Here is a 23,178-nt window from a genome sequence, read left to right as displayed (position 1 = left end):
GATTCCTATCAGTTGGTCTCTTTTACACAGTGTGACGTGATTTCCTTGGTTAATTAGTCTCCTCTGGGAACAGGTATGGAGGATCACCCTGATATGAGACTAACAATTTATCAAGTCTTTGGTCCCTGGAGAGTCTAGATGATTTTTCAATTGAGTCAATGTTGGGGAAAAAAACTTTTAAAATGGCATATTTGTTTAGAAGCTAAATGAACAAAATATTTTACTTCAGTATAAAGTCATTTTCAAAACACATTAGAAAGGAACATAGAGTCCATTGAACTAAGCCATCTATACTTTGTTTTAAATCCAATAAATTTGTCATGATACTGAGAGCTGCATGAAATCAGAGGAAACTCTTCATTCCTATGAAAACTACGATGAGCCAATTCTAAAGGGTAACCTTGTTTTAAACCTATAAATGGGAAAAGCAGTAAGAGGGAACCCTGAAAATAGGGTTCCTATAGGATGTCAGCCTATCCCTAAATGGTTACATCCCAGCATCCACACTTAGTCTTACTAGACAACATATTTGCGGGGAATGAAAGGACACTAATTATTATAATCAGGGAAGATAGAATGATTGAGCAGAACAGCCAGTGATGTCTGTGGATCAAAACTGTGTTATATTCATACTGCATCGATTTTAATGTCAGGTTTGGTCATTTGATCCCTGTAGCTGTCTTGTGTGGTTAAATTGTGATAAATGCTGTGGATGCCGACAAAATCTCAGAAAAGACACTTCTGGTGAATCCCCAAAGTAAATATGTCTCTTAAACTAAGAAAAAAAAATGAATCAATCTATTGCTTTCATTAAAGCAACATTAAACAGGTAGCTTTTAACTGCTTTAAGAAAACTCTCACTATGCCAGAAAGAGATTGTGTCTAAAACACTAAGCATAATGTAGTCAGCTTAAGTAATCTTAATTTTCTGCTATTTTGTGTCATGCGTAATTTCAAATTATCAATGATTTTTCTAGCGTTCTTCTCCTATCCAGGTTGGTATTTGCTCTTCTATCCCTATCAAATAATGAGAAAGAGTAGCACCAAGAAGGCAAAATTGCTCAAAGTACATCACAGCAAGATGCAGGTGTCCCACTCTCCAGTTTGTTGGTTTTACCCATGCCAGGGCGGTGAGGATGGACAACCACCACACCAGGGAACTGAGAGGGTCTACAGCTGCGAGGACAAGAGTCCCATCCACCAGCCACGTGGAATCGAAGCCCCTCTCAAATGAGAGGTGGAGTGGACATCACCATCCCAGGGTCCTCAGGATGAAGGAATGAGATATGGATTAGAGTGGACTTACTGGTACTCTACTATAGAATTACTGTGACTCTAGCAATGGAAGAAATTATATCACTGATGTAAAGACAGTGGCCAAGGGAGTTGCTGAAGGCAGGGAGAGGGAAAAGGAGGTGTGATACGGGGGCATTTTCAGGACTTGGAGTTGTCCTGAATGATATTGCAGGGACAGATGCAGGACATTATTTATATATCCTGCCATAACCTACTGAGTGGACTGGGAGAAAATGTATGCTATAATGTAAATTATAATCTGTGCTTTGCAGCAGTGCTCTAAAATGTATTCACCAAATGCAGTGAATGCACCACTCTAATGAAAGAAGTTGTTGCTGTGGGAAAAGTAGGGGTGTGGGGAGTGGGGCAAATGGGAACCTCCTATATTTCTTAATGTAGCATTTTGTGTGATCTGTGTATCTTTAAAAATTAAAAAAAAATTTTTTTCTAAAGATGCCAGTTTCTCTTGCCCTTTATGTCATGAACACCTCTTTTGGTGTCCTCACCTGCCCAGAGTTTCCAGCAGGGGAAAGGTACACCATGTATACAAAGGAATACTCCCTGGTGTCTGGGATTTACAATCAAACCAATAGCATGTTAGCAAAAGTAGTCCCCTAAAAACATCATCTTACCTGATGTGACAGTTTGGGGTAATTTTTGGGAATCCCAAAAAGAGAAAAATTATGTCATAAACTAATAATCTATACCTCTGGGTGTGATACCCTTTGTGGTATTAAATTCAGAGAGAGGCCTCTGATTAAGTTTACTTGATAAAATCAATTTAGGGTGTCTGATCGTGCTTCACCAGCAAGGCATAACTCAGGTTGAGTCCCTGCCTCCTTTGTGGGCCAATATAAGTGGACACTCCTTCAAGAAGACACGTGGGAAGAGAGAGCTCTGCCATTTTTGGTCCTGGGGCCCCAGGGAGAGACAAACTGTTCACCTGACCTTGGGAAGAGAGCCAAGAGTGATAGAGAAGGCCCAGAAAGAAACCAGTCTTATGCCAGGAGAGAGAGGAAGCCCTGAGAGACGAGCCCTATGCCAGCCTGCAGCTGAGAGAGCCCAGAGGGTTAGGCTGAGCCTCGCAGAGATCAGGCACCATCTTGCTCCAACAAGTGGCAACCGACTTTGGTGAGGAAGCAACCTTGAGTGGGACTCTTTAGGTCTGTGTAACTGTAAGTTTTTACCCCAAATAAATACCCTCTATAAAAGCCAACAGATTTCTGGTACTTCGTATCAGCACCCCTTTGACTGACTAATACAACTAGTTTTGGTTAAGCCTATTTCCCTTTTTATTTAGTATGGAAACTGACCTCACATGACCCTTCCTAGAGCATGCCTTATCATCCCCCTCTGAAAAAGTCACGACGGTTTCCTAACCAAGCAGATCTAGTCACGGGATGAAGGTGTGTGGCCTCTGCCACCTCCCTTTACCTTTCTCTGTCCATGTTTATCTTCCTGTATGTTTTAACGTGACTCTTCAACTCCAGGCAGGCCAATCTCCTGGTTTTTCCTAGACTACATTGTTCTTGCCCATATTGTCCCCTGGCTGAAATGCTCCCTGGACCTCCAGACAGACCAAACCACACTCACTCATCTATACCACAGACCATGTTTTAGAGTCACAGTGATGCAGGTTTGCACTCTAGCTCTCCGGCTTTGTGGTGGTTTTAGTTTGCCAATGCGATACACCGGAAATGGGTTGGCTTTTACAATAGAGGTTTATGAGGTTAAAAGCTTACAGTTCTGAAGCCATGCAAGAGGCCAAATCCAGACATCAGGTGAAGCTCTCCCCCTGAAGGCCAGCTGCCTGTGATCCTGGACTCCTGCCACGTGGCAGGACATACTGGTTGCTCTGCTAGTCCCTGCAGCTTTTATTCTTCTATTTACGAAGGATTCCAGTAAGAGGATTAAGACCTGGTCTGGGTCCTGTAATCTAATCAAATGCACTTCTCTGAAATGATTTAAATCAAAAGATCTCACTTACAACAAGTTTACATGCACAAGATATTTGGAGCATCTACCAAGCTTCAGACTGTCAAAGTGGTTGTAGGAATGAAAGCAATGCTGATTTAGGATCTCAGTTGGTGTTAGCGCTCTTCCTTGCCTCCATATGTCACAACTCTAACCATCCTCACATTCTTTCAATAGAAAGCAACACTTCTTCACTATTTCAGCTCTGATTCAACGCATAGTTGGAATTCTTCTCATGGAATTATCTTGCCTACTCTGTGAGAGATACATTCAGTCATAAATCACAGATAACTAGACAAACAGATGCTTAACAAATGAGAAGTATATTTCTCTCACATGAAAGGACATCAGAGACAGGCAGTCCAGGGCTGCGAAAGCATTGATGTCGTCAGCATCCCAGCTGCTTCCATTGTTCCGTTCACCCATCCCTACAATGTGCATTTTTTCTTCAAGGTGTCCTCGTGGTTGCAACCTGGCTGACACCACTACTTATACACACAAACAAACACACACACACACACACACACACACACCCTGCCAAAGGGTAAAGGGGCCAAAAGCTTTCTTAACCCTTTGCCTTTAAATTAGAGAAGAGAACCCTTCCTAGAATGCTAAGCTACATATAATTGGCAAAGACTGTATCATCTGCCACCCCAAGCTACATGAAAGAAAGCTTCCCAGAGGCTGTGGTACAGGAAAGCAAGGGAACAGGGGATGGGCAAGCTTACCAAACAAGTCATCCTTTAGTATCTGCCACATCTTCATTATCAGTTTATAAGCCTCACCAAAGAATGAGCCTTAAATCCACCCTCAAAAGAAATTGCATTTACCATAGATATTGAAAAGGATGTGTCATGGACTCTGTAGAGCACTCAAAAAAAGGAGGCAAACACAATTTGGACAATAGCTGCAGCACTGGAGATGCTAAAAGTCATTCACTGAAAGTGGGCAGCATTGGACTGGATAAACGACTTCTCATATGTTCGGGCTTTGAACAAACTGTTTTATCACTGTGGACAGTACACTTACTCTCTTATTCCTAAAGGGTGTCGTATGTCTAAGTGTGGTGTCCCAAGAACACTTTGAAGGTGGCTTATGTCCTCGACCTTTTCCTTACCCTTATCACACCCAGTAGAGCACGTGATAGAAAACACTAAGGCTTATGATTCAACCAGCAAAGCTGAATGGACTCGCCTTTGTATAAAAGAGACTTCCAAAGTAGGGTGATTGGTAGCTGCAAACATTTGCTGGGCACATTAGGACATTGAGTATCTATGGCTGTTTTACACCATGCTAAATCCTAGAGAGAGAGAAACAGGAAACATAGAGCCCAATGCCCTCACTTTGAAGAGCTTCAAACTAAGGTTCAAACTATAATAATATTAATCACAGCAAACCTACAGGTCATCTTTACTGTGTACCAGATACATTTTATCTCATTCAGTCCTCACAAACCTTTGATCTTGGCGCTAGTAATATCCTCATTTTAGAAATGAAGAAACTGAGGCTTAGAGAGGCTAAGTGTTGGCTCATGCTTACACAGGAAGTGGGCAGGGCTGGAGACCGACCCCAACCAGGCAAAATCAGAAAACCAAGAGCACGAAGCAAGTTAAGGTGAGCAGGGGGCAGAGACCCTCATGGCAAGCTACATGCAGATCGCCCAGAAGAGACACACCAGTGACACGAGAGAAGTTGGACAGGAGATTTTGATAATGGAGGTGGTAGGAAGGGCAGAGGCGGGGGAAGAGCAAAGGTGGAGCATGTGAGCCTGTGAGCAGAAGACCCCCGTCAACAAGAGACTCCACCAAGTCCTCCTCAGAACTAGCCTTCTGAGGGATGGCTTACACGTATCTCCCAAAACAAGCTGCCAAAAGGAATGCTTGAACAGCTCCCCATCGACATTGGGTGAAGGACCCTATCACCATTGAGTTTCCTTCCTTTTTCTTAAAAACTCTTAAGTCACTATTCCAAATTCTTGTTTCCCACATTTAAAATGGAACAAAAACTTACTGTTTTTTTTCCAGAATAGTAAAACATATTTTAATGGGTTAATTACTAAGAAAAAATATGGTGGTAAAAATTATACTCTGCATTCAAGTTATGGGTTAACTAAGGCTGATGACAGTGGAAATTGCAAAGCTCTAGTCTAATATGTCTAAAACTAGACTATTAATGAATAAGTTCATCTCTTCAGTGACTCTGGCATCTCATTAGCCAATTATAATTTATCGTTGACTCTTCTAAAACATGATTTCTACCTGCCAAGTTTATGTGAATTTTTTTCTTAACACTCTGAGGTATTTCTCCCACCTAGGTCTCTATCATAGCAAAGTTTTGATATAGGGAATTGAATACTCTGTAAGCCAAGTTATGTCCTCTGAGATACATGAATGCCACACAGAAATGCTCCATTGACATGGCCTTTCAGATCTCTACCTACCCACAAGCGCCAGAGTCAACAAGGAACTCCACCAAAACTATAAATAGACACTGGATGGAGAGAGGAGAGAGATGCATGTCCTTAAGGGGTGTGGGGTTGGGATGTGGGAAAGGTTCCCCACACTCATTTTAATTCCCTGAGAGTCAAGAGATTTGGAAAGTGATTCAACAAGTTCATTTTAGAAATGTTTCTTGACAAGTTTCAGTGATGTGCTAATCTAGAAGAGTTATGATGTTCACAGTTTTGACTTATTAAAGTAGTTATAATATAACCAAAGAGACAGTTGATATAGCCAAAGATACAGAGGAAAATGTAAATTCAAGATTGTCCATTGAAGCATTTTTGAGAATAGCAAATATTTAGGCACCATCTAAATGCCCAAAAATCAAATAATAACTAATTTGAGCATAGGGCTTTTAAAAGTCATGTTTTAAAGAACATTGAATTCTAGGGAAAAAAAATGTCATGACATAATGTCAAATGAAAAAAAATCAAAATACAAATTTTATTATTCCATCTGTAAAAATAATTTATGTGAGTGTGTGCTTGTGTCTTTGTGTGGAGGGATATGAATATGCATATGTGTATGTGTGTGTATACAAATAAAATATTGGGAGGATATGCACAAAGTGTTGCTGAAGTTATTTCTAAGTAGATGGCTTAAATGGTATTTTTTTACCTTTCAAATTTTTAAAAAATATTTTTCTAATACTCTACAATAAACATAGAATTTAATGTTTTAGTTAATCAGAAGCTTCCAATTAATTTGATAAACAGAATTGCACTCTGCCTACACATGGATGTCTCGTACCTCTTTGCTTGTTGCTTCCATAACAAACTCTTTTGCTGACCAAGGAAGTCAACAGGTCAACCCTGATCTCATACACGATATTCTGACATGTTCCCATCAGTTCCCATGTACATGATCAAAGCTCTTCCCATCTTCAATAAACACGTGTGCTGCTCCCAACTTGGGGGCATGGTGGGACAGTTATGCAGCAAGCAGAAGTAAATCTGAAATGGCTTCTGGACATAAAGACAAAAGTATGTTTGCCCTTGCCTAGAGAACAGGCACCCACGTCAACTCCAAAACACAAAGAAAAAGTTGAAAAGGCCTGGAGAGAAATAATTGGGATGACCCTGAATATGACAGAGCCGGGAGTTCCCTCTAAGAATTAAAATAATTACGACACGGGATTTTTCCACAGGATTTTATCTAAAAGCAGTAACTCTGCATCTACAAAAAAAAAGGGAATTTATGTTCCTACAAATGTCCCTCACTTTTTAAGTAATAAGCTATTTATATAGTCTAAATATCTTTAAATCAGGAACCAAACATGCCATGTTGACGTTTTATTGCACAGACACCCTTAGAATAGGGCAGGCCACCACGATGCCTAGCTAACGCCTATTTTGCCCACTCCCCACCCCTCAGTAGTTAGCCCCTGAAGTCTGTTCAGTAGCAAACTGCTTTGCCTGCTCCTAGTAGAGTGGTTAAAGCGTGGTTCATGAATGAAAGCTGCATCAGAATCACCTGGGCACCACCCCAAGCCTACTGAAGCAGCAGTTTCAGCTCTGGAACCCTGAAGTCTGCCTTTTGTCCTGTCTCTTAACTGAGTCACATGCATACTCATGGCTGAGGAACTCCTTACTGCCTTAAGTGTTGTCAAATTTTGTCTTCTGAAGAATTCTTCATCAAGTCATCGATGTTCCTTTTCTTTTACCTGTTCTCTCTCAAAGAAAGCAAACTTTGTCACTATAAGAATCTTGTTCTTTAGTGTCATTTAAATCTCAGATGTTATGTTTCACTTGGTCAGGGCAGTTTTCTCTCACAGTCAAAGTGGAGCTTTTTGAAAAGTCTACTTGAACCACAAAACATCAAAATAAAACCCATTATGAAGTCACCCCTGAGTCATTCAGGGGAATCAAAGAGCAGGTCTCCTGGGAGTAAAGGACATAATGAGGAAGAAGGAGCTGAATACCCAGACCAAGCAGAGATCAGGAAAGGGATATCAATTGGGCAAGAGGCCACCCCCTGAAATTTGCAGACTTAATTTGACAGTCAAAGGGAGCTGGGGCGACCTTGCCAGCTGAATCACAGCCCAGAGGAGTGGAAGAAGCAAAAAAGGGGTCACCAGGTCCCAGACTTAATAAAGATGCCTGAGGCCTCACAGGTGCCTTCCACCCAAGGACTAATTAACCAAGCTTTCTGTGCAATCATAGCTTCTACTTTATTCTGGCAGGATATCTGGAGAGTTTCAATCAGAGGCAAGTTCAAGGAGAAGCCTTCCTAATCATAAGCCCCACTGGGCTCTTCTGAAATTCTGATTCTCTCACTTATATAACTTATATGTCACGTTGTTGAAAGAATTCCTAAGTACCCACATCCACTTAACTGTCTGAATCCCTGTTGCACATCTGATGCCCAGAAATAATGCGGTGCGTCCACCCCATAGAAAATTCATGCTGAATAGCCCTGAATTTACAAACAAAAAAAACCTAGAATGACAATATGTGGGATTTTTTAAACGGCCTTAAAGTTCACGTATATTTCATTCACTCTGGTGTTCATTCAAAAGGTGTTCATTTTGTGCCTCCAACATGCCAGGTATCCGAGGGTGCCCACTGAACAACAGGGAACACGGTTTCCATCCTCGTGAAGCATTAAAACAATCATAGGAGCTCATGCAAAATTGCAAAGCTGCCGAGAGCTATGAAGGAAAGCTTCTGTGCTGTAAGAGTCTGTAACAGGGGTCCGATGTGGTCAGGGAGTCTACGGGAAAGTTTTCTTGGGCAAGGAACATGTGGGCTGGAGGCATGATGGTAAGGAGGAACTGACCAGGTAAAGAGGTGGTAGAGAAAGAGTGAGTGTGACGTGAGAGGAGGGACAATGCACGTGTGGTGGGAGGGGGGTCCGAGGAAGGAGTTCGGCCAGACCTGGAGGGGCACCAGACCCCAGAAGAAGGCCTAGTCAACAGGAAGACACGGAAGGAGGCAATTTGAGAAGACTGGCCTGTGCAATGGACAACGGATGTGGGGGTTAGAGCTTAGGGAAGGCAGGAAAATTTAAAAAGTCATTTAGGATCTGCAGGCAAGAGACAGTGGTAGCTCAGAGAGTGGTGGACAGGGGTGGGCAGAAGGGATGGCTTTGAGAGAGCTGCTCTAAATCGTTCACTGAGGAGATGAGGAGAGAGGTTGGCAGAGGTCAGGCAAGTTCCCCAAGGTCCTCCCTCTCCCAGTGGGGTCCCGGTCTCCTGATTCCAGCCTGCAAGGCAAGGAGGAGTACTATTGGGCACTGATGGTCAGAAAGAGAACCACGTGTTTACCACTTCCCTGGGAGGGGTCTTGCTGCATGGAGTGGTGCAAAGACCACACCAAGGCCTGATACCAAAAATAGCCATCCTCGGGGCGCCAACCCACTCCATGCTTTGCAGGTGTCAGGGTCGCCTGCAAAAGCAGGACTCACCCAGCTACTGAATGGAACGACATTTACTCACATAGAAAGGAGACAGAGCCAGGCCAGTTTCACCAGTTGGTGTTGGTGCCCCCACGACCAGGGGACTGCCAACCACGGCTGATGCAGGGAGATGGTATACGTGCACACGTCTCAGGACATAGAAGACTCTGCTCCCTCTAGGGGCAGATACAGCCATAAAATTACAGACTTCAGCCAGGCTGTCTCTAGTATTTACATGTGTTCAGGACAAAAGGGAAAGGAATGTGCCAGCAACTATTATCTGCTAGGGATGGGTTTTCTTTATTATTATTAGAGGAATGTGCATTTACAAAACAAAAACACATATCATACAGTTTTCCCATATATCATCCCACCACCAACACCTTACATTGTTGTGAAATATTTGTGCCAATGATGAAAGCACATCATAATATTACTGCTATCTATAGTTCATAACTTATATTTGGTGTATTTTTCCCCACAAACCATCTTATTATTAATACCACATATTAGTATTGTATATTTGTTATAGTTCATGAGAGGATGTTCTCAAATTTGTTCTATTAAGCACAGTCCATCAATCGCCACAGGATTCACTATTTTACATGGTCCCTGCCTTATACAATCCATCCAAAGTGGACACTCAGTGGCTCTGTTTCATCACAGACTGCTGTCATCACATGAATCCATTTTAGCATGTTTTCATTACTCCAAAAAGAAAGATCCCATACCGTCTTTTACAACCCTATTGTTGATCTATAGAATTGATATGAGAACTTCTTCGCCATTGCTATGAAAATACTACAATATTACTGTTAACTATAGTCTATCTCTTACATTAGTTGTATTTTTCCAATGTATCACCATATTCTTAACATTTATAACAAAGGAACATTCTTGTATTTTTACCATTAACCACAATCATCATCCACTACCCAAATCACTATGTTACACAGTCCCAGTTTTCTTCCAATTACCTCCCAAGAAGGGAGTCAGCCTACTTTCACCATCCCACCCTAGGAGCTAGGCTCACACACCCCGTCTCAAACACAGGCTGTATTTGTGGGTCCCATGGAAAGGTGGCAGGCTGCTCTCAGACAAACCCTTACCACAGGCACTGTCTTTCACATGGTGAATTTAAATTTAATTTCCTTGTTTGACACATCAGATTTTTATGATGATATGACTAAGTTGATAACTAATATTAGACCCGAGGGGAATATGACAAAATGTAAATAATCATATTCAAGATCCTCTTCTGATCAAGCCCCATTGGGAAGATAATTTTGCCAAAGCTCACCTGACACTTAACCTTCATAGCAAAAGCAAGTCTATAGTGTTTGTCAACATAATACAAGGGACCTGCCCACATTCCCAGAGGCAGTCAGCGAGAGGATCTAGATGCTTGCTTCTGGCTTCCGTATTTTCCTACTGTGTTCTTCTGTTTCGAAGCCACTCTCAATCCTTGCCCATAATCACAGTTCTACTCCCCTCAATGATGCTGGAAATGCTAACCGAACATAGGAAAGTCATACAAATGATGGTACTGATGCTGATGGTAGCTACAACTTAGCAGCATGTTTAGTGCTTTATATATATATATTTCAGTTAGTTTTTACAACAACCCATGAGGTAGATGGTAGAAATATGCCAGTTTTACAGATGAAAAAATCAAGACTCAGGGTGGCTAAATATTTAAGTCAAAACCACCAAGTTCATATAGATTTGCACTAGGTCTGACTCCAAAACCTTAACTCCGACCATCAAGCCACACCGCCTCATCCCTGGGGCTCTCTGTTTCCTCTTGTTTGGTCTGTCCCATCAGTCAAACATGAACTAAGTCTGGTGGGCACTAGGAATTGTTGAATATTTTGTGATTGTGTAATTGCCTACCAGATCACAACCCGTAAATAGACAACGAACCTTCACCTTCAAATGAAACAAATCATTATTATTTTTCTTTTCAAACTCGTATTCTGTCACAGGTAAGTGGAAATGTCTCAGCTGGAAAATTTTCTGTGATAATACGTGGGATGAGATATGAGAATGGTGGGATTAGGGAAACATCTGTTGTACTGAGATGGGAGTACTGGGATATGAATGGGGGTTTAAGATTTGTGCTGATGGTTTCACAAAGAACTTTGGATACTTTGTGTGATGGTTTGAAGCTATGCAGATCCCATAAAAGTATTCTCTGAAAGCTAATCCATTCCTGTGGATATAAACCTATTGTAAGTAGGTCCTTTTGATTAGGTCACTTCAGTTAAGGGTCTTTTGATTAGGTTACTTCAGTTCAGGCTTGGCCCAGTGGGGGTCTTGATCCTCTCACTGAAGTCAGACAAAGAGAGAGAAAACCACAGAAGTAAGAAGCTGAAAGCAACAAAACCCAAAGAGAAGGGAGAGGCCAGCAGATGCCACCATGAGCCCTCCCGTGTAGCAGAGGAGTCCAGTCTTGCGGGCAGTCAAGAAAACATCGTCTGATGATGACTTGATTTGGACATTTTTCTCAGCCTCCAATCTGTAAGCTTGTAAGTTAATAAATCCCAAGCTAAAACACTTTGCTAAAGTTCCTGCCAGGGCCCATAGATATTAAATCATCCAATCCCAGGCAACTGGGACTCCAACTCAGATATGCACTCTATTTGGAGAGGAAAGCGGATAGCCAAAATTATATTATGAGGAAAAGTAACTATGGACATGAACCAAACAACTTAACACAAACAATGTGGCTGTAATAAGTAGGGAGACACCCTTATCATCAAAACTGAACTGTCCCAACGTTTCATTCGTATGATCACCCTGACAATAAAGAGGAGGAATGCGGGAAGACCCCACCTATGTGTGTACAACCAAGAAAAAGCACGGAAGAGGCGAGGGAGGGTACAAAAGGAGAGTTAAGCACTGAAATTGGTGGCCAGAGTTGGACAATCACAAAAAATCCACAAGGAAGAGTTTTTCAAGTAGTCTGTAGGTGGTTCTGACTGGAAACTAATGAGGCTTAACCTTCAGAGCCCTTCCAAAGTCCTAAGAGGGGTGTTAGCAATGAGTTCCCACAACCCTATGTACTGGAAAATAAGAAAAAGTAGGGCAGCGGACCCGGCCCAGTGGTTACGGCGTCCATCTACCATATGGGAGGTCCGCGGTTCAAACCCCGGGCCTCCTTGACCCGTGTGGAGCTGGCCCATGCGCAGTGCTGATGCACGCAAGGAATGCCCTGCCACGCAGGGGTGTCCCCCGCGTAGGGGAGCCCCACGCGCAAGGAGTGCGCCCTGTAAGGAGAGCCACCCAGCACAAAAGAAAGTGCAGCCTGCCCAGCAGTGGCGCCACACACACACACAGAGCTGACACAAGATGATGCAACAACAAAAAAAAGAAACACAGATTCCCATGCCGCTGACAACAGAAGCGAACAAATAAGACGCAGCAAAATAGACATAGAGAACAGACACCCGGGGTGGGGAGGGGGGAAGGGGAGAGAAATAAATAAATCTTTAAAAAAAGAAAAAGAAAAAGTAAGAAATGTTTGTACCCTTTAACTTGAAGAGGTTTCACCCAATAGTCTAGCAAGCACCACAAGACCTGAGGCACGGTGCCTACAGAGTCCTTCACTCCTTCCACGTAGCTGCTGCCACGCCTATGTTTCTTGGTCAGGCTCAGACCACGTCGAAATGAAGGCTTTTCTGAAATGCCAACACCACTCTTCTATATTCTCAGATTTTCCTGAGACCACAATGATCAGGAGAAATGGACAGAACGGTCAGTAGCTTGCCTAATACAGTGCTCAGACCTAAATTAGAGAATAAATTAGAGAGTCTGTCAACTGGTTTGGACTAAACTAGCCATTAAATGTCATTTGCAGAGGGGTCTATGGAACAAGCATTACCTTGAGATTAAAACAGGGGCTGTAGATAAGTGCATGTAACAGCCCAATATCAAAGTGACTGTGGACCTGCTTTGGGAAGAAGCCTGATCCTCCCTGGCCCCGTTCTGAAAATCCCACACTCAGCTTCGTGTGCTGGAAAAGGTGATCCCCTGTACCTGTCAGCTCATGGCTGCCTTCTGCTGGGGGCAGAGGTAAACTCACCCCTCTACCCTTCCTCTTTAACCACAATGAGGATTTGAAGGCTGAAAGGTCATTCAGTCTGTGCTTTGCGAAATGAAACTCAGGATATTCCAGAATTAGTTGCCAGCCTGTACTGAGGCACATAAAAAAAGATCCATAAACGGCTTCCCTTTCTTAAAGTGAACGAATGGAGGGGCCAGGTGAGATGACAATTTCTTCCACAGAACAATGAACCTCTGAGAGTTGAGTAGGAGGAATTGGTGACAATAACATGATGTCTGTCAACTTTTGAAAAATGGGAATCAGGAAACCCAAAAGTAAAGTTGAAAGAAGGCAAATTAGATATATCAAGATTTGACACATCACTGAACACCCGCTAATGACAAAAAAAAAGATTTCCTTTGAACTTTCTGATTGTTTCTAATGCATAATACTTTAAAATCACGAAACATTTTCATAAAAGCATAAAGAGATTTTTTTTTAAATCCTCGCTTCTTATGGAAGAGAGTGACAGGAGTCTGAAGTTCATTCTCTACAAAAGGCAGTAGCTCATTCTTGAGTCTTTTTTTTTCAATTTTATAAACCTTTACTCTAAATAATTCAGGTGGAAACAGAGAGAGAAGCCTTAAAACATGACAACTGTGAGAGCTGTTGCTGATCTGTTGGAGGTTTTCAGAAACAGGTTGCAGCAAAGCCAGAGATATGGCATGGGAGCAAAGTGTAAATGATTGTCTAATTTGAGGATCTTCCTCAAGGGATTGAAATGAGATTTTCAGGGTAATAGAGTTGACTCATTTTCTGTGGTCAGCAGATGTGACAAAGCCACATGGCCACATGTCTGCAGGCTGGTTTTTTTTTTTAAGTTGATTGAACGTTTAATAATGCTAATGTCAGTGATAACTTAAAGAGAATTGGTAATTATTTTAGGAGCAGCCGTGAAAGCCACAAGCCCAAAAGACCCCCTTCAAAGCGACAGTGCATGCTTATATCCAAACCAGGGACCACACTTGGAAGGACTTGGGCCTCATAAGACATAGTCTCAAGTCCAGCAGTCCTGTATTTCAATCCCATTTCTGCCTTTTATGAGCCGTAGAACTCCGGACAAGTTACATAACATTTCCAGACCTCAGTTTACTATGTTGTATGGATCCAATGTGATAAAACACCTAGCATTGGATCTGTCACATTATAAACCCAAAATAAATGTTAGGAAAACTTTTGAGAAATGTATTTCTGACTTGGGCAGAAGGTACGAGAAGAACACCTTCTTATCCAAGTTAAGTCCTTTCTTGGTCCTTTGTGTTATGCTGGCAAAAAGCATTCCTCAAGTTAAACATCTCTATCAAGATTTAAGTGCAAAGAGCTATTATCTTGGCAGCTCCCAAATAAATGAAACTTTTAAATGTTTCATTTAAATGAAACATTTCATGGAAGCCAGTCATACTTCAAGGTCTGATTTCCTGATTGTTAATTATCCAGCATCCTAGATTCCCTTTCTCTCTCTCACACTCAAACTTGGGAATACTACTAGTTACTAGAAACTCTACTGTAAGAAGAACAAAAGCGAGACAAAGAGGAATGGGTCACTCAAACAGTTAACTTTGTTATTTATGCATGGCATTTTAAAGACCAGTAGAGCTATACTGAACATTGAGTTGATGACTTGGGCCAATGTACCAAGACAAGAGAAAGCAATTGGTAGTGTAAGAATTAAAAAGTAAGAAGTAAAACCATTTCTATTTGCATGTGATAAAAGTATGTATCTGTAACATCTCACCCCACGACCCCACCCAAAAAAATCAGCTAAAAATCATTGCTAACAATAAAAGAATTAGCTCAGCAGTCTCACACTGATATTTTTTTAAATAGCCCTCATGTATCAAACAACACCTAATCTCAGGACAGTTGCAGACAGCACCTACCCTCCAATTCATTGATCTTACCCAGGACAACTAACAAAAGGACATCGATGGGCAATGTACATCCCAAAAAACAGAGAGTATCTACAAATGAAAGCAAGATGGTTCCATTCATCTGCCCCATGGGATCTTAGCCTCTTCTCAATCGGTAGCAGAGTGGGCATCGCCATCCCAAAATCCTCAAGATTGAGGAATGAACAAACATAAGGGAGGATGTAACTATGGATCAAAGTAGACTTATTAGTATTCTAGCAATGGAAGAGCAGGTAACATTGATATAAAGACAGTGGTCACCAAGGGCTCTGAGGGGGAGGGAGAGAGAAGAATAGGTGTAAAATGGGGCATTTTCAGGTCATTGGAATTGTTCTGCATGAAATTGCAATGATGGCTTCAGGCCCTTACATATTTTCTCATAACTTACAAAATTGTACAGGAGGGAGTTTAAACTAGAATGTAAACTATAATCCACACTTAGAGGTAATGCTCCAATGTGTTCACCAATTGTAGCAAATGAACCACACAAATGAAGGATGTTGTTAATGTGGGACTGTGTGGGAGGGGGAGGGGCAAGGGGTGAGGTATATGGGAATCCTCTATATTTTTGATGTAGCATTTATATATAACCTAAATCTTCCTTAAAAATAAGAATAATAAAAAATAGGTAAAATATAAAATATAAAAATCATAAAGAGATATAATGGAGGAGAAGACTATATCAAAAGAAAAAAAAACTTTGGGAATAAATTGAACAAGATTAAGTAATATATGAAACCTAAATAAGGAAAATCATAAAGCACTCCTAGAAACTACAAAGTGTATTGAAAATTGGAAAGACCTACTGTAGACTTTGGTAGGAAAATCAATGTGGTATAGCTGCCAATCCTTCCTATATTGATTTATAAATTTAATGCCATCTGAGTAAAATATCAACAGATTTTTTTCCCTGAAGCTATACAAGTTGATTACAAAGTTCATTTGAGGGAATAAACAAGCAAGAATCCTATTACTAAATGGGTAGAAAGTGCAATGGGTTGAGATGTGGGAGAGAAACTCTTCTTCACAAATATCAAACTACATCATAAATGAATAGTATAGTGTGAATTATTAGGTCCCTATAATTAAACACTGTGAATACTCAAACAGACCAATGGAACAAAATAGAGACTTCAGATCTGTGGAACAAAATAAAAACTTCAGAAACAACCAGAGTTGCATGTGGACATTGAGTCTATGAGAAAGACAATATCTCAAATCCATGGAGAAAGGATGGATTACTTAATAAATGAAACTGGAATAACTGAATAGCCATATGGAAAATGATGACATAGGATCTTTTATGATTTAGACCAGGGAAAATTCCAGATGGATTAGAGATTTAAATGTAAAACATGAAACCACACAAGCATGGGAAGAAAACGGGTGAATTTCTCTATTCCCTGAAAGTGCATAAAACTTTCCTAATCATGATTCAAAACATAGATGCAATAAGGGATTATATTGGCAAAATAACTACATGACAGTAAAACACTTTTGCAGTAGCAAAGTACAAGACAAATGACAAACTAGGAATATATATTTGTAACACTAACAAAGAGATACTATGTCTTATTTTAAAGAGCTTCGAAAAGTAGAGAAGAAAAAGATTTTAAAAACCTGAGACAAAAAGTCAAATGATAAAAATTAAAAGCTCCCAGAAAAAGAAATACAAATGATCTTTAAACCTATAATAAGATACTCAACGTTACTCATAGAAAATAGTCAATTAAAATCTACTGTTCTAGCAGATTTGCAAAAAATGCAATAATTGACAATATACCCACCACAACCTCCCTCTTTTAATATGTCACCCATTGCTACAGCAAGTTCAAGAAGAAATGAACCCGTAAAAAAGTTCTATGGAAACCTTTTCATATTCTTTAAATCCCAGATCGAGTTGTCCGATCTCACTTAGCCAGAATGATGGAGGAATGGAAAACTGAAGGCAACAGGTAATCAAAAAATATTGATTTAGCAGATTCAATGCTGCACTCTCCTCTAAGACCTAGTCTTTTCTTTTCAGCTTATGGATTAGTAAAATCAACCCTCATGGTTTGGCCTTTCATTTGGCTAGCCAGTATGGATCGCTTACCACGTGTCACCTTTCCATTCATTAGCTTACAATTTTACAGAAGGATTCATAATTTTTAACATGCCACAGGCATGAATAAGGGAGAGGGAAGTAGATAAGAGGTACACAGAAGAAGAACAAGGAGAAAAAGTCACCAAAGGGACAAACAGAATCTGGCCCATCAGGGGGCTGACTAGGTTCACTCAAGACAGCTCAGTAGCTCTTCCCGAAAATGGTTAGAAGGTTACAAAATCTTTTGTAAGTGTTTTTTAGAGAAGTTGTAAGTTAACAAAACAATCGTGCTTGTCATGCAGGATTTGCATATGTTGCCCCACCACCAACACCCTGTTGTGAAGCACTTGTTCCATATCATGAGGGCTTATCGTCATAATATTACTGCTATCTATAGTTCATAGGTTATATTTGTTGCATTTTCCCACTAGCCATCCTATTATTAACACCATGTATGAGTGTTGTACATTTGTTATAGCTCATGAGAGAACATTCTCATATTTGCACTATTAACCACAGTCCATCTTCCACCACAGGATTTGCTGTGTGAAACAGTCTCCTGCCTTGTACCCCTTAAATCTCCCCATTGTTGACCCTTGACATTGACATAGAACCTTCTTTGCCACTGCTGCAAAAATATTGCACTATCTCTGGTAACTATAGTTTAGCTGTATTACCCCATGTTTCACCATGTTCTTAGCACCTTGTACTAGGGAAACGTTCTTATTTTTACCACCGAGATCACTATTACACAGTCCCTAGATTATCCTCTGCCTACTTTTGATTTATATTAACTTCCCTAGACCACCCCTTTCAGCCACAATCTATTTCTAAATCAGCAGTATTGATTATACTCACTATAATGTTAAAACGACCATTTTCCTAGAACAGAAACAATTTCGCCATTAGCTCTGGTCTACACATCCGTGGCACTATAAAATTCTGCAAGTCACAAGGTGTCTTTCATCTGAAAAGTCAGGTGAGGACTTTGGGAGACTTTGTTGTGTCTCCCCTCTCAGGGAGCTGGATGCCCGCACAGGAATGCCTCTGCTCCATTTCCAATACCAAGAGGCATCCTACAGTTGGCATTCTGAGAAGGCAACCGGAAATGCTTCCTACCTCAACTGGGTAAATGCAGAGCACAAGGGGAGCGCTTTTGTAATTCAGTCAGATTCACTCAATCAGAGATTTTCTGGGTAATTGGCTCTTTTGGACACCTGAAAGATGCCAGTTCCATTCAGGGGGAGCAGGTGTCGGGCCTATCACAATGTTATTTACAGCCATTAAAACAGCTCCAGAGAAGGGCACTGCAGGACAACGTGGCGCCCTTTGGCCAGAGCTGCGAGATTAAACTGACAGGCGTGCCGGCCCCAGCCGCTGCTGGCCCCAGCACAGAAAGCTACCGGGCCGCTAGAGGTTTTTCCAGGGCCCAGTCCTTCAGCCAAGAAAGAGAAGGAAGAAGTCGGGGCTGTTAGGTGAACGAAGAACTTGAAAATGAAATCACCTACCATATGGCATACCCTGAATGGTTCACAGCTAGATAAACTCTTCACTTTTAGGATTTCTTCTGCTCCCAAGCATGGGGGTCTTTCCACTGTGTTATTCCCTCCCTCCAGTGCTAGGTGTACTTAGGCTTACGCTAACCATAAAATGAAAGAACTGCCTTGTCGGATAGCATCACTCTCAGCAGCTGAGAATAAAGGTGTTATTTTCTCCACTGAGCGTTACCTAAGTTTGCTTTTGATAGTTTCCACTTGCCAGAGTTTGTCATCTTGGCCTATTATCAGGGATATTTATTTTCTTCCAAATACCATCATATGCCTTAACCCCACAGGGGCAGCAAGAAAGCAATCTGTGATTGGAAACTCTAGGCACATTACTGACTAGGATGGATGATTGCAGTAGAATGACAGGAAGACGATGAAAAGGGAATGGCCTTGCTTTTCCATTGTGGGCAGAAAAAGCAGACAGACCTGGGGCAATAGAAGCCCAAACAATCCCTCCTTCCAAAACACATTTTATTTTTTTAAAAGATACATTGTGAGAACTACTCCTATCATATTTTGCAAGCTTTTCCTGATTTCCTCATAAAGCTCATTGTAAACCATCAAAAATTCATTTCCAGGGCTTTGCACAGTAAGAAGGAAAATGCAGTTACATTAAAAATGTTGTCACACTCAGGGGGGAAATGCAGCAAAGTAGCTGAGAGCGCTACAAGGCACGATATACCACATAATTTCTCAATTCCCTATTACTAACACAGATGGGAGGTAAAAGTACACCGCATTCCTCTTTAACCACCTAAAGCAGTATGAGACACACTTCCTCCATGACCTAAAATCAGACACCTTTAGGAATTCATTGCAATCACCTTGACTATAAAGACCCAGGCTAGTTTTCATAAAAGTGAAATGGAGTTTTTCTTTCAGTTCATTTAACATTTGTTCAGAAGTAGCTGTGATTTGTAATTCCCCATTCATATCACTATTTACACTGGATTTAATTGGAATATACTTTAGGGTGGTGCGCTGTAAAAATTGGTAGGGTATTCTTTAGTTTGGAATAGGGAGCAGGTGTAGAGCAGGAATATTCAACTTAACAATTCAAGAAAACTGTGCCCTTGGTTTGGGGTTGGTTCCTGGTACAAGGATGAAGAAGGCACGACTGGGTAGAAATCCCATCCCATCCAAGAATGCAAGAAGCAGCTTTTCATAAAGAACATTTGAAGTGACTGCAGTGATATTTCCAGCTTTCTCTCCATTTTGATTTTTAGTGATCTGCAGATAGATGCCTTTTGCAGACACCATATATATTCCTCTGTGAAGATGTCTGTTGGGGGTCAAATCGTATCTTCCTCCACCCCCGCCTTCCCCCAAAGACATGTTCAAGTCCTAACCCCAGGTCCTGTGGGTGAGAACCCATTTATACACATGACCTTTGAAGATGTGCTTAGTTAAGATATGACCAAACCAAATGAGGGTGGACCTTAGTCCAGTATGGCTAAAGTCCTTATAAGCAAAGGAAATTGGACATGGAAGGAGAAACCAGAGATGGAACACAAGGCGGCAGATCACCATGTGTTGGAAGATTGCTGGAAAGTCAGCACCAGAAAGGTCTAGACTTTGGAGAAAGCATGACCTTGCCAACAACCTTTATTTTGGAATTCTAACCTCCAAGGCCATGAGACAATAAACTACTATTGATTCAGGCCACCCATTGTGTGGTATTTGTCATAGCAGCCCCAGCAAACTAAGACAATGTCTTAATAAGGTCCTTTAAAGAAGTGGTTTCTTATTAATATGTTGGTGCTTTACCTTTTTAGTAAAAATGTGCACAGTACAAGATGCAAAGCAATCCTGATAAAAATTGCAACAGCCTTTTTATTAAAGAAATGGAAAGCACAATTATCAAATATATTTGGAAAGGTAAGGAGTCCTGAATAGCCAGAAACATCTTAAAAAGGAAGACCATAGTTGGAGCACTCTCACCTTTCAGACTTCAAGTCACATTACCAGCTGCAGTGGTAAAAACAGCATGGTACTGGCATAAAGATAGACGTATAGACCAATGGAACCGAATCGACGGTTCAGAAATAAACCCCCACATCTATGGTCAAGTGATTTTTGACAAAGCTGTCAAACCCTCCCAGCTGGGCCAGAACTGTCTATTCAACAAATGGTGCTGGGAGAACTGGATATCCATATCCAAAAGGAAGAAAGAGGACCCCTATCTCACACCTTATACAAAAATCAGCTTAAAATGGATGAAAGACCTCAATATAAAAATGAGAACCATAAAACTCCCAGAAGAAAATGTAAGAAAACATCTTCAAGACTTGGTGGTACATGGTGGATTCTTAAACTTTACACACTGAAAGCATAAGCAAAGAAAAAAGCATGAGCAATGAAAGAAAAAAATGTAGAAATGGGACCTTTACAAACTTTGTCAAGAAGATGAAAAGGTAACCTACTCAATGGGAGAAAATATTTAGAAACCACATATCGAATAAGGGTTTGATTTCCATGCTACATAAAGAGATCATACAACTCAACAATAAACAGGCAAGCAATCCAATTTTAAAAATGGGCAAAAGACTTAAATAGACATTTCTCCCAAGAGGAAATACAAGTGGCAAAAAACTCATGAAAAAAATGTTCAGTGTCACTAGCTACTAATATTAGGGAAATGCAATCAAAACTACAATGAGATATCATCCACTCCTCATAGAATGGTCATTATTAAAAAAATTCAATAGGTGCAAGAGAGGATGTGGAGAAATAGGAACACTGTTGGGGGATTGTAAAATGGTGCAGCCTCTGTAGAAGAGTTTGGTGGTTCCTCAGGAAGCTAATGTAGAACTGCCATACGATCCGGCAATTCCTCTTCTAGCAATATATTCAGAAGAACTGAAAACAGTGGAATGAAAGGATATTTGCACACCAATGTTTATAGCGACATTATTCACAATGGCCAAAAGATGAAAAGAATCCCAGTGTCCATCAGCCAATGAATGGATAAATAAATGTGGTATATACATATGATGGAATACTATGTTGCTGTAAGAAGAAATGAAACTGGGACACATACGATAGCATGGATGAAACTTGAAGACATTATACTAAGTGAAATAAGTCAGACACAAAAAGGTAAATATTTTATGGTCTCACTAATATGAACTTAATACAAAGAACAAACGCATAGAGTTAAAATCTAGAGTATTGGTTACTAGGAGATAGGATGAGGGCTGAGAAGAGGTATCAATGTTTAAAGTATATAGAATTTTTAGTCAGCTTGACTGTAAAAATGTAGAAATGGATAGAGTTGATGGTAACACATTATAGTGAGTAAAACTAACATGACTGGTTTATAAATGGGATTGTGGCTAAAAGGAAGTAGTCTAGGGACATAAACAACAATTGAAAGAAAGCTAGAGAATAATCTAGGAACTGAATAACATAGTGAATCTGGAGGTGGATGAGGATTGTACAAATGCAAGATTATTCTTCTATCAACTAGAATAAATGAATACTATTAATGTAATTTATGGATTATGGTTACCAGCAATATTGTAATATTCTTGCATCGCTGTAAAAGAAGCTACTGTGTTAATAATGGTGGGGATATCAAAAATATATACCAAATGTACACTATAGACCATAGTTGGTGGTAACATTCTGATGTTTTCTCATAAGTGAGAAATAAATAGTAACAAATATACCACAACAGTGTAATGTGTTGGTGGAGGAGTGTTGTATGGGAATTTGGCATATTGTGCATGATTGTTTTGTAAGTTCACAACTTCTCTAATAAAAAACATATATATTTTAAAAATATATGCACAGTACAAAGGATATCTGGCACTGATTCCAGACATGTTCACTGAAAATATGTTCCAGTTATTATCTCAAAGACAAAGCTGAGATCCAAGCAGATGTTTTATTAATATAGGCTGTCCCTTGCCAGGACATAGTGCAGCTCCTCAGAAAAATAAGTATGTCTCAAGTAGCAATGCCTATGTTTGCTAAAAAGTTAGAGTGCATATCAAGGTGTAGTTTTTTATCAAGTTATTTACTAAATACAAGGAGAAAAATGAGTCTAGTGACACCTAAAATAGACCCCTAAGTTATTTATTTGCAGGATAAAACTGCTTATAACAGGGCACTGAAAGCATCTTAAAGACAAATATTCAATTGATATCTATTGCATTATATTAGAATGAACTAATCATAATCCCAAGAAAAAGCATTTGAGATAGGACTAGGAATGTTCACAAATTATCATACTTCTTCTAAAGAACAAAGACACAGAAATTCATGGCCAGTCTTCCAGAAAGTTTTTCTTCTATGTTTCAGCCAACTACAAGAGGATCAGCTACTAGAAATAACTCACACTGAGACTTTTGGAAATATG

This window comes from Dasypus novemcinctus, chromosome 14 (assembly GCF_030445035.2).
Source record: "Dasypus novemcinctus isolate mDasNov1 chromosome 14, mDasNov1.1.hap2, whole genome shotgun sequence".
Classification (NCBI taxonomy): domain Eukaryota; kingdom Metazoa; phylum Chordata; class Mammalia; order Cingulata; family Dasypodidae; genus Dasypus; species Dasypus novemcinctus.
The sequence above is the reverse complement of the archived record's forward strand: the minus strand, read 5'-3'. Positions refer to the sequence as shown.